We start from the raw sequence: 10,484 nt of genomic DNA on the forward strand, positions 1-10,484 counted from the left end.
TTTTGCAACCAAGTTGCTACCCAACATATAAACAACAACTTGTTTGTGTTCTTGGTTTTGAGCATAATATAGTGAAGATAGCAACAGTACAAATATTGAAGTGGATTGATAGAATTAACTGCATTGAGGAGGGAAATAACATGCACTTGTCTTTCACAGAGTATATACCATCGCTTAGATAAAATGGTAAGTTGCCTCATCCTTTTAACTTATTCCCAATTAAATGATAATAATAATCTTAAAATCATTAGTCACATCCGCCCCACTCCCTCCCTTTGCTACTTATGGAAACTTCTTCCATAAAATTGTGACAGTTACTTAATTTTGCTTGCTGTGTTTATGCCTGAAGTTCTCAACATCAGGCATCAGTTTTCTTACAGATAATGGTCATTAGGGTTTGCTTTCATGGAGAAATGCGCCATTCTGAGTTGCCTGAAGATACAGTGTTCTTGCAGGTGAAGACATGTTGTGTTCATTCCAGGCCCATTAAAGGAACTAGAGATGTGACTGGGACAAACAAGCATATTCCCTATGGCCACATGTCCCCATTTCCTAGCATCTTGTTTCTATTTTTATCGGATGTACTTGTGGTGCATTCTTGACAACGGAGGCTGTAGAATTACCTAGGGAGGAAATGAACCGGAAAGTCCCAGTTTATTTGATGCAAAGTTTCTATCTCAATATGTCTATGCCACTCTGCGGATCCTGTTTTAGAAAGGTGTAAGTAACAGTTTTTTCTTAACGGTAGTTCCTGTATATTTGTATATAAGCCAAGCAGTTTCCATGGGGTTGTAGAGATATAGTGTCTGGTGGATTTGTCTACAAGTCTTGAATCCATTGGGTTGACTTATTTGTATTGGAATTTATGAGTCACCTCCTCCCCAAATGCTCCCCAAAGTGGTGTGCAATGAAACATTTAAAGCAAAAATTAAAAATCTAATAAAAATAACAGTTGAAAAAGGTCAACGTTCCAAAATACATTTTTTAGCAGTGTAGGCAAGGCAACGTAACTAAAATTGGCAATAGATCCGAGCAAAAGGATCAATGACACAATAGTATTAATAATCTTATTACTAGGAAAATAATATACTGCCTTTCATTTCAAGAAGAAATATCAAGGTGGTTCACAAACAAATCAAAGCCAACAGCAAAACCAATTATAGAAATACAGCTACCTCTAATTAAAATGCATAGTAAACTGAATACATTAAAACATCCATAATTAATATACGTAATATACGTTCCCATTAAAACAGCATTACAGCTAACAACAATCAAAGCAGGAGAGTCAAATCAGGATAATGTACTGCTCAGGCAGGTAAGCTAGCTACTACTAAAAGAAGGCTAGAATAAGACATTCTTCACCAAGTGTTGAGAAGTTGGTTAAGAAGGGGCTGACAAACCTTCAGGAGTTTATAGCAACAGCATGAGACTCTTAATCTCAGGCTTGTAGGGTCAAGCACCATGCTGGGCAAAAAGATTGCTGCATTGCTGGTGGTTGGACCAGATGACCCTCATGGTCCCTTCCAACTCTACAATTCTATGATTGTAAGTTACGACATCAACATAGAAAGCTGGCTTTATTCTGAGTCAGGTCACTGCTTCACCTCGGTTCCAGAAGCTGCCACTAGCACAGAATGCAATGGCTAAGTTATCTAACTGCATGTCTAGCTGTGGACATAGAACACCATTGTTTAAAGGTGCTGCTTTGGCTGCTGAAATCTTTCTTGGCCTAGGTTAAGATTTTAGTATTAACCTATAAACAGCTATACAACTTGGGACCAGGTTATCTGAGAGAACATCTTCTTCCATACAAACCAGCCCACTCACTAAGGTCATCAAGGGAGACCCTCATGGTTGTACCATTCCCTGTAGGAGTATATTGGGCAACAACCAGAAAAAGGGCCTTTTTTGTGGTAGCTCCACCGTAATGTTCTAGGGTGGGTTATAGCAATATAATCATATAACCAAAACCAAATAAAGCAGTTTATATACAATGGTACCTCAGGTTAAGTACTTAATTTGTTCCGGAGGTCCATACTTAACCTGAAACTGTTCTTAACCTGAAGCACCACTTTAGCTAATGGGGCCTCCTGCTGCTGCTGCGCCACCGGAGCCCGATTTCTGTTCTCATCCTGAAGCAAAGTTCTTAACCTGAAGCACTATTTCTGGGTTAGCGGAGTCTGTAACCTGAAGCGTATGTAACCTGAAGCATATGTAACCTGAGGTACCACTGTACAACTATAACATGATTCTAATCAAACAGCAGCACAAGTAGAGATTAAACAAGCCATTAGTGGTGGCTCCCACAAAAAAATTCTAGAACTGTTAACTGCCGGTGTAAAATGGTGTCTCTTTAAGATAGAAGCTGTATAAGGAAGATGCTAGACCCACCTTTGTGGGGAGAGAGTACCACAATTTAGGGGCTACTGCAGAGAAACCCTTTGCTAGGTCACCATTCCCTGCACTTCTGATGATGGCAGAACTAGTGATTGGGATGCATCTGCAGAGCCGTTTCCAAATCCACATCACTCTTCCTGAATTCTGCTGAGACAGCCAATGATGGTAGGATGGATGAGTAGCAGAAAGAGGATGCCTGATGGAACTTAATTACAAAAGACAGAGAACAGGAGCTGACACATTTATTAATTGGGGTGTTAGATGCTTAGGTAACTAGAGACTGCTAATATTGACGTGTGTTTTAATCAATGGTAAAATGATTGCAAATGATACTTGTTTGCGATTCAGTATCTCCCCTCTAGGTTTTTTTTTTTAAACAAAATCATTCAAGAAGCAAAGAGGAGGGTCATGAGATAAAAGTGACATTCATTTAATTTCAATAGCTGTCACTCTATGCTCTGTAGCGCAGCAATCTGAAGCAGGGATAGCCTAAGGAACTGTGGCATCAATACATCAGTGAGCTAATTAATCCTGACCTGCCACCAGTGCCTGAGGAAGTGTCAGAACTGGAGAAAGATGAGCAAATGGGTGACATTTTTCCCTTTGTGACATAAATAAGTAATGCTGATGAGTTTGCAAAACCTCTATATGCCGGCAACCTTAACCATGCTTTGCTTTTTTCTGGATGGGGTCAAAACCCCATTGAATGGATGAAAACTGCAAAATTGACTTACCGTACCTGTATTTGATTCGTAATTTATCTTATTTAAAATATGGGTTGTAACTAAAGCAGCCTCAGTGGCATAGCAGCATTTCTGTTTCTTTTCTTTTGCCTGCACACCCCACCCCAAATTCTTCTCTCGAGAGTCCCCAACCCCCTGGAGCTAATTTTGAGAGTGTGGGGGTGCTGCTGCTGCTGTTTCAGGGAACAGGAGTAGACAGTTCCATTCCGCAGATGCACCAACTCTTGTGCTACTGGAATGGGAGCACTGAATATCACCTTATATCTGTAAACCCACTTGTAGTTTTTAGTTAAGTTACTCCACTGTGTGATCTTGGGACAGGCATCCTCTCTCAGCCTAGCCTACCCCACAGGGTGGTTGTTGTGAGGATGAAAATGGGAGAAGGTCCCATACATGGTAACCAAAAGGAAATGTAAATAAATGTAATGAATCCATATCCCAATGTGAATTAAAGGTATGTTCCATACATTTTAATCACCCTGCATGAAGTAATCATGCTTGAACCTCCACCCATCCATGCATCCCTCACCTATCTGATTAAGTTCAACCCATACAGCCTGGTGGATCAGGTCCAGCGCTCTGCTCTTACAGATACCCATGGAAAGCCCACAAGCAGCAGCTGAGCACATCACCCTCAGTGTCTGCAAGCGATGCTATTGACCATGGTGCCAATATCTTACCAGGGGTTTTGTTTTGTTTTTATATACTATATCTCCTTATCTTGATGTTACATGATACATAACTCACACTAGCTCTTCACATTGATTCATTTTATGGACTCTACCAGGTAAACAACCTTCTAATTTGGGTTGCAGAGGGTGAATGTTAACAGACCAGGTCTACTGCATATTTAAGAGGGGGGAGTGATAAATCTTTTCCTGCAAGTGGTGCCAGTTTATTTGCATGCAGCCAGACCCAGATTAAAGCAACTGGAGGACCTAAGCTAGGAGATATTGGGAGCCCCAAACTAAAAGCATCTGATCATGGGAAACAAAACCTTATTCCCTTCTTTACTAAGCACAGAAGCGCAGTGGGGGGCTGCCAGAGCAATGGCCCCGGGCACATTTTTCAGGGGGCCACTGACAGGGCAGTGTGAGGAGGATGCAATGTTCAGGCATGCATCCTTCAAGTCAGTTCGATCAGATTGAGAGGAAGGGCGCATATTTTTTTGCATATTTTTAATTTGTTATTGCTCTTCAGCTTTATTGTATTGATTTTTATTTTGTAAATTGTCTTTTGGTTATCTTGGTGCAAGGCAGTATATAATAAGGTACATGCCACAACCTAGAGCACTGGGTATTGTTCGGCTTCTCTTCAAATGAATGGTAGGGTAATGCTATAGAAATGTTTCCATAGATTTCATGTACAATGCAGCTCCCACACCCAGAACTGGTTTGTATACAGAATTCTGAAAAAAATTGAATTTTATTTTAGTAAGCAAGATTCTGCTCTCCTTTAATGGTCATGGGAAAAGATAATTACCAAATAAATAAGTAGCTTCTTAAAAAGGAATGGCATTGTATTAAGTTGGGTTTATATTGGCATTATATTAAGGCAGCAAATTAAACAAGAACTCAAGAATTAAGATGCACTTTCAGATGAAATTTATTTGCCTTTTGTATGGCTCAGAAGTAACCATAGATTGTAAAACTAATAAACAATGTGGTGACATCAGAAAAACTGTTTTGCCTGCCTTTGGTAACATAACGTACTTCAAATAATCTCACCAACTGGGACTGTTTTCTTTTTGTCTTGAGTATGACAGGTACAAAGTCAATAAAGACAGCAGACTTTTGAAATATTAAAAGCAAGCATTCGATTGTCTTTATTGATGTGTCAATATTGATTAGCCTGAAAAGAAAACGCATTAAACAGAACCAAGCTGCAATTTATGACCTATACTCTTACAGAGTTTCAGGACGTGCAGTTGTCAATGTGTTCCTATACTTACTTAATCCAGAAGGCATGTTCTTTGATGCCAAATAAAAAGTTACATTCGTGAAGCAACATGTACGCAGGCAACTGATTCCTCTTCATATTTGGCTATGGCTTTCAATATTGACTAAATATTTGAATTAAATTATGAGAATAGTGCTCATCTGTTTCATGAAGCTTTAAGAATAACAAGCAAAACCCCAAACCATAGCATAACAAACTCTAGGTATATGTAAATGAAATAATCGCATATTCTTCTCATGTTACCTATCATTGCATACATTGTAAAGCAGAGGTGATGAACCTGTGACTCTCCAGATGTTGCTGGACTACAACTCCCACTAACCCTAGTCCACCGGGATTGGAGTGAGGGATGGTGGGAATTGGAGTTCAACATCTGGAGGGTGACAGGTTCTCCACCCTTGCAGTACAGTACCATGCACATAGGTATTAATATCTACCTACCTAGATAAAGCACTACATGGGAATAGTAATGAATGAGCTGGACTGATCTTGCTGAGGCTCCAACTCACAGTTTCTCCTCCTTTTTTTGAGACTGACAGAATGTGCACTAGCTGTGACCGCTAATTTGCATAAAACAACTTTCATAATGATGCTGCTATATAATGCTCCAGCTTGCATTTCTGAGGAAAGGAATATACAGTGTTCTTCAAAAAGTCAATTAAAACAAAATTAGGTAACACATGAATGCTTAAACAAATGTCCTTTTCTTTTGGTTTTGCCTTTCCATTTTTCCTGTTTGCTAGATCATTTGAAACTAAATTATCCATTACAGTTCAAGCTGCTTTGCTAAATATACAACAAACCTTTAAGGAGTGTAATAGCTACAGGAAGGAGGAGAATTTTTGCATCTGAATTATTGGTAAAGTGCTGCGATTTAGTTCTGTTAGATTGCATTGCCTCTTCCACCCTCCCATTCCCAAAGTTGTCAAGGAGGTTGCAACATCCCGCTAACCTCAACCTATGTTGATTATATTGTTGAATCTCCCTGCTTCCTGGGAGAAAGAACATTTCAGGTTCTGTGCTAGGGAGCTTAGTTTACTTTGGGCAAACTCTCCTTGGTGCAATTAGGAACGAAATTCTGAAGTCCTCTTACCATTCCTAATGATATAATTGGGGAAACAAGAAAGTCCAAACACTTCACCCACCCCCACAAATTCATCTAATGTTCCTGTGAGACCCCAAATCTCCCATGGGGCTTCTGCCCTCAGGGGTGGGAGATGATGCTGTTGTCTCTCCAGCATTTGTAGGACTTAACTGCTGGTTGGGTCAGCTTCCATGCATGGCATGGCAGGGGAGACCCTCCAACTCTGTCCCAGCTGTCCATTGGGGACAGTAGCGACTCATTTCAATGTGAATTTGTAAAAATAAAAGAGGTAAGGATGATAAAGTGCTCGGTGTATGGTGATGAGCAGTCTGTAAAATTAAAAAGGGATCACAGCTCAAAAGGTGTCATTTATTTGATACAACTCAGGAGATGAAACTGAGTTGTTCAAGTCGTTGCCTTGTCTTTCCGTTACAAGGTACAACGAGGCTTATTTTGTGTGAATCTGCTTCACTTCTGGTGAAACAATGAAGCCTCCTCTGATTATCATTTAAAAGGGGATGCTGAAAGCAGAGGAGAGGCAATGGATCTGTGCGGCAGCAGCTCATTTCCTTGACGTGCCTTTAGATGTCTCTCTTCCTTACCAATTCTGCCCAAGCTCAGCAGGTGACTACAGTGGCGCTGCATGTAATGCTAAACTCTCTGAGGACAAATGAGGATCTTTGAAAACAGTGGCTGACAAGAAGTTAATGAAAAAGTGCGGCTCATTGCTTGCAAATACATTGCTCCTTCTCTTGAGTGTTTATGAGGAAGTAAAATTGTAAAATTCATCTGCTGTTGGTGGGGACTGATGATTTCCCCCTCCCCCCCCCCCGCCTCCTTTCCCAGGCTTTCAAGCAATTATCTTCCTTGTGAGAACTTTAATACTGCTTTTCTTTGAAGTACAAGTTATGTGTGTGTGCTTTATCTATCTATCTGTCTCTATATCTATATATCACACATGCACCAAGTGCTTAGATCTATATCTAAGTCCCAGAGATTTGCATCAGATCATTTTAATCATTAACCTACTTGTATATCTTTACCTAAGTACCTTTTAAAGTTTAAACTGATTCGTGATTAGATATATGGGGAATAAAGAGCTCTCTCAGCAAGGGCTAGAGAGAAGTCTTGCAAAATGCTCCTCCATCAGCACCTCCACAATGGCATAAATATAAATGCTGTAAATTAAAACTGTTTGGATTTTAAGACAGGTCCCCATCATCCATGTCATGTGGCAGTGTGAATGGCTGCAGCCATGTTCACAGACAGCAGCTCAGAGATGCAACTTTTCTTAGAGGTTAGTAAAATGTGGCCCTCTGAATCTCAGTTGTAAGGAAAGTATGTGTGGGACACTTCTAGCTCCAGATCTGCAGTCCTTTGCATACTTATTTGGAAGATATGAGGCATTAAAGAGTGGGTTTTCCCTTGGAAAGGAGTGGGGCAAGGGGGAAACAGCTTGGATCCATGTCTAGAAATCATGGGTCAAGTGGTTAATCACACCTGTACGTTTTCAACTAGGCACAAGTGGAAGTGTGGGCGAGCCATGAGTCAACAGTGGAGTGGAATTTTACAGGTTTCTTTTAGAAGCAGGTTTGGAGGTCAGCCTGGATTATATCTGTGGGTGGCTTCCAAGCTTGTGATTCTGTATCTGGTAAAGTTTTGGAATGCAGTGGAAGAAACTGTTGAACCAATGAGACCAGTTTCTTTGTTCATGTAATGGCCTTAGCCAGCCAGTTTTGTACAGCTATTTATATGTCCAAAGAGTGAGCTCTGTTGCCAAAGAGACAAACAGGTGGGCATTTTCCCACCTCACCTGGCTGGATGTCATGTCATCCTATGACGGAGAGCAATAGGCCAAATGGGGCTGTGTGTGTCAGGTTTGGCTGGTGCTGGAAGATAGAGACACAAAGATGTGTCATGTTCTGTGTAGGACATAAAGCTGTGACTTGAGGCTTCCCTGGAAAACTAATAGGGAAACAAAATCTGTTGGAGTGTTGATGCTTTGAGCTCCTCCATCCTATGTTCGGGCTGTGTGTAGGTGTAAATCAAACCATATATCCTGAAGACACTACAGTCTCCATTGACCTTCATTTCAATGAAGCCCAAACCTGTATAAGTGCAGGCACTTCTGGAGTCTCTTGCCACTAGAAGACAGGAGTTCGCACAACAGTATGTGAAATATACTCGGAGTCGCAAAGTGATTTCATGCTCTTTATTCAGCTCATAGTGGTGAGGAGGAAAGAATGAATGTCTCCTCAGTATCTGCTTTATATACATTATTTACACAATGGGCTGCACATGATTGGCTAATTCCAGAATTCTACTGTAAGCCAATCAGGTTGTGGATTCACTTCTATCTGGAGCATGATTGGGTAGTTCCTGCCAACCAATCATACTGCTGCATTGTTCTAGGACCAATCAGACTGCTGCCTTTTGGATCCTATTGTTCTAGGACCAATCAGACTGCTGCAGTTTGGATCCTATTCAACTCAGTACATAACACCCCTCCCCTCTAAGTTCGAGTCCTGCCCGGGAGGTCGCATTCATAGTCCTTGAGGTACGCCGGCGGCCTACGTGTGCGTTGCGGCCTAGGGTGTTCCCTGGTCCGGGGTTCAGGTTCTGGCCCGTGTTCCAAGGATGCTGGCTGTGATGGGGCTGTTTGGTCTGGCGCAACCGGCTCGCTCAGTTGTGGTTCTGGTTCCGGTGTCCTTTCAGCCTCGCAGGTCCTCTCTGTATTTACTGATTCTGCCTCTCCTGCTGGCCCCTCGTGCTCTATGGGCCTCACTGCCCCTCTGTTCCCTTGGGACTCCTCTGCCCTTTCCTCCTCCTGGTTTTCTCCCGGGAACCGTCGCCGTATCTGGTCGCAGTGGCGGCGCCAGCATTGCCCCCCATCTGTTAGCACCTCATACGACACGGGGCCAGTGACCCTGGTGACTGTGGCGGGTACCCATGCTGGGCCTGCCCCAAAATTCTTTTGCGTACACTGGGTCCTGAGCCTCGAAGGTCCGGGGGTTCTTGCCTTCCCCCACCACTACCTCATCCTGAGCTCAGATGCTGGGTTGAATGGCGAGAAGCTGTTGCCGGTTGCCATTCTGAGTTCCTTGTGTCCCGGAGCTGAAGCCTGGATACACGGTGCGAGGCAGCGGTGCGGCAGGTGGCGGTGCTGCGGTGCTGTGTGTGGCAGTCAGCTCAGCGGGATCCCATCCTCGTCGCCAGTGAAATATACTCGGAGTCGCAAAGTGATTTCATGCTCTTTATTCAGCTCATAGTGGTGAGGAGGAAAGAATGAATGTCCCCTCAGTATCTGCTTTATATACATTATTTACACAATGGGCTGCACATGATTGGCTAATTCCAGAATTCTACTGTAAGCCAATCAGGTTGTGGATTCACTTCTATCTGGAGCATGATTGGGTAGTTCCTGCCAACCAATCATACTGCTGCATTGTTCTAGGACCAATCAGACTGCTGCCTTTTGGATCCTATTGTTCTAGGACCAATCAGACTGCTGCAGTTTGGATCCTATTCAACTCAGTACATAACAGTATGCTAGACGCTGGAAAAGAATGTTGGTTTATTCTTGGCAATAGATGAGTCCCTTTCCCTTGCCGGACTGCCCACACATCTCTGACAGACAAACTATGACTCTCAAGAGGCTGGGAGATAATAACATCTTACTGTGCACATTGGCTGGTATTTATTAACTCAGCCAATATTAAGTCAACAGTGGATATGAATTTTACAGGTTTTTGTTTTGTTTTTATAAAAAGCAACTTATTCCTTTATATATCCTGTACTCATATGTAGCACCATCTTCAAATATCTGAAGGGCTATCACATGGAAGGTGGAGCAAACTTGTTTTCTGCTGCTTCAGAGGGAAGGACTCAAAACCAATGGATTCAAATGACAAGAAAGGAGATTATGCCTAAACATTAGAAATAGCTTTCTGACAATTGCAGCTGTTCAACAGTGGAACGGACTACCTTGGAGAGTGGTTGACTCTCCTTCCTTGGAGGTGTTAAAGCAGTGGTTGGATGGCCATCTGTCAAGGATTCTTTAGCTGTGATTCCAGCCTTGCAAGGGATTAAACTTGATGGCTCTGGGGGTCTCTTCCAATTTTACAATTCCATGATAACAGAAATGAATTTATTGCGCACATGAGCAGTACAGTGGTATCTCGGGTTACATACGCTTCAGATTACATACGCTTCAGATTACAGATGCTTCAGGTTGCAGACTCCACTAACCCAGAAATAGTACCTCGGGTTAAGAACTTTGCTTCAGGATGAGCACAGAA

Source organism: Podarcis muralis, chromosome 9 (assembly GCF_964188315.1).
Source record: "Podarcis muralis chromosome 9, rPodMur119.hap1.1, whole genome shotgun sequence".
Classification (NCBI taxonomy): Eukaryota; Metazoa; Chordata; class Lepidosauria; order Squamata; family Lacertidae; genus Podarcis; species Podarcis muralis.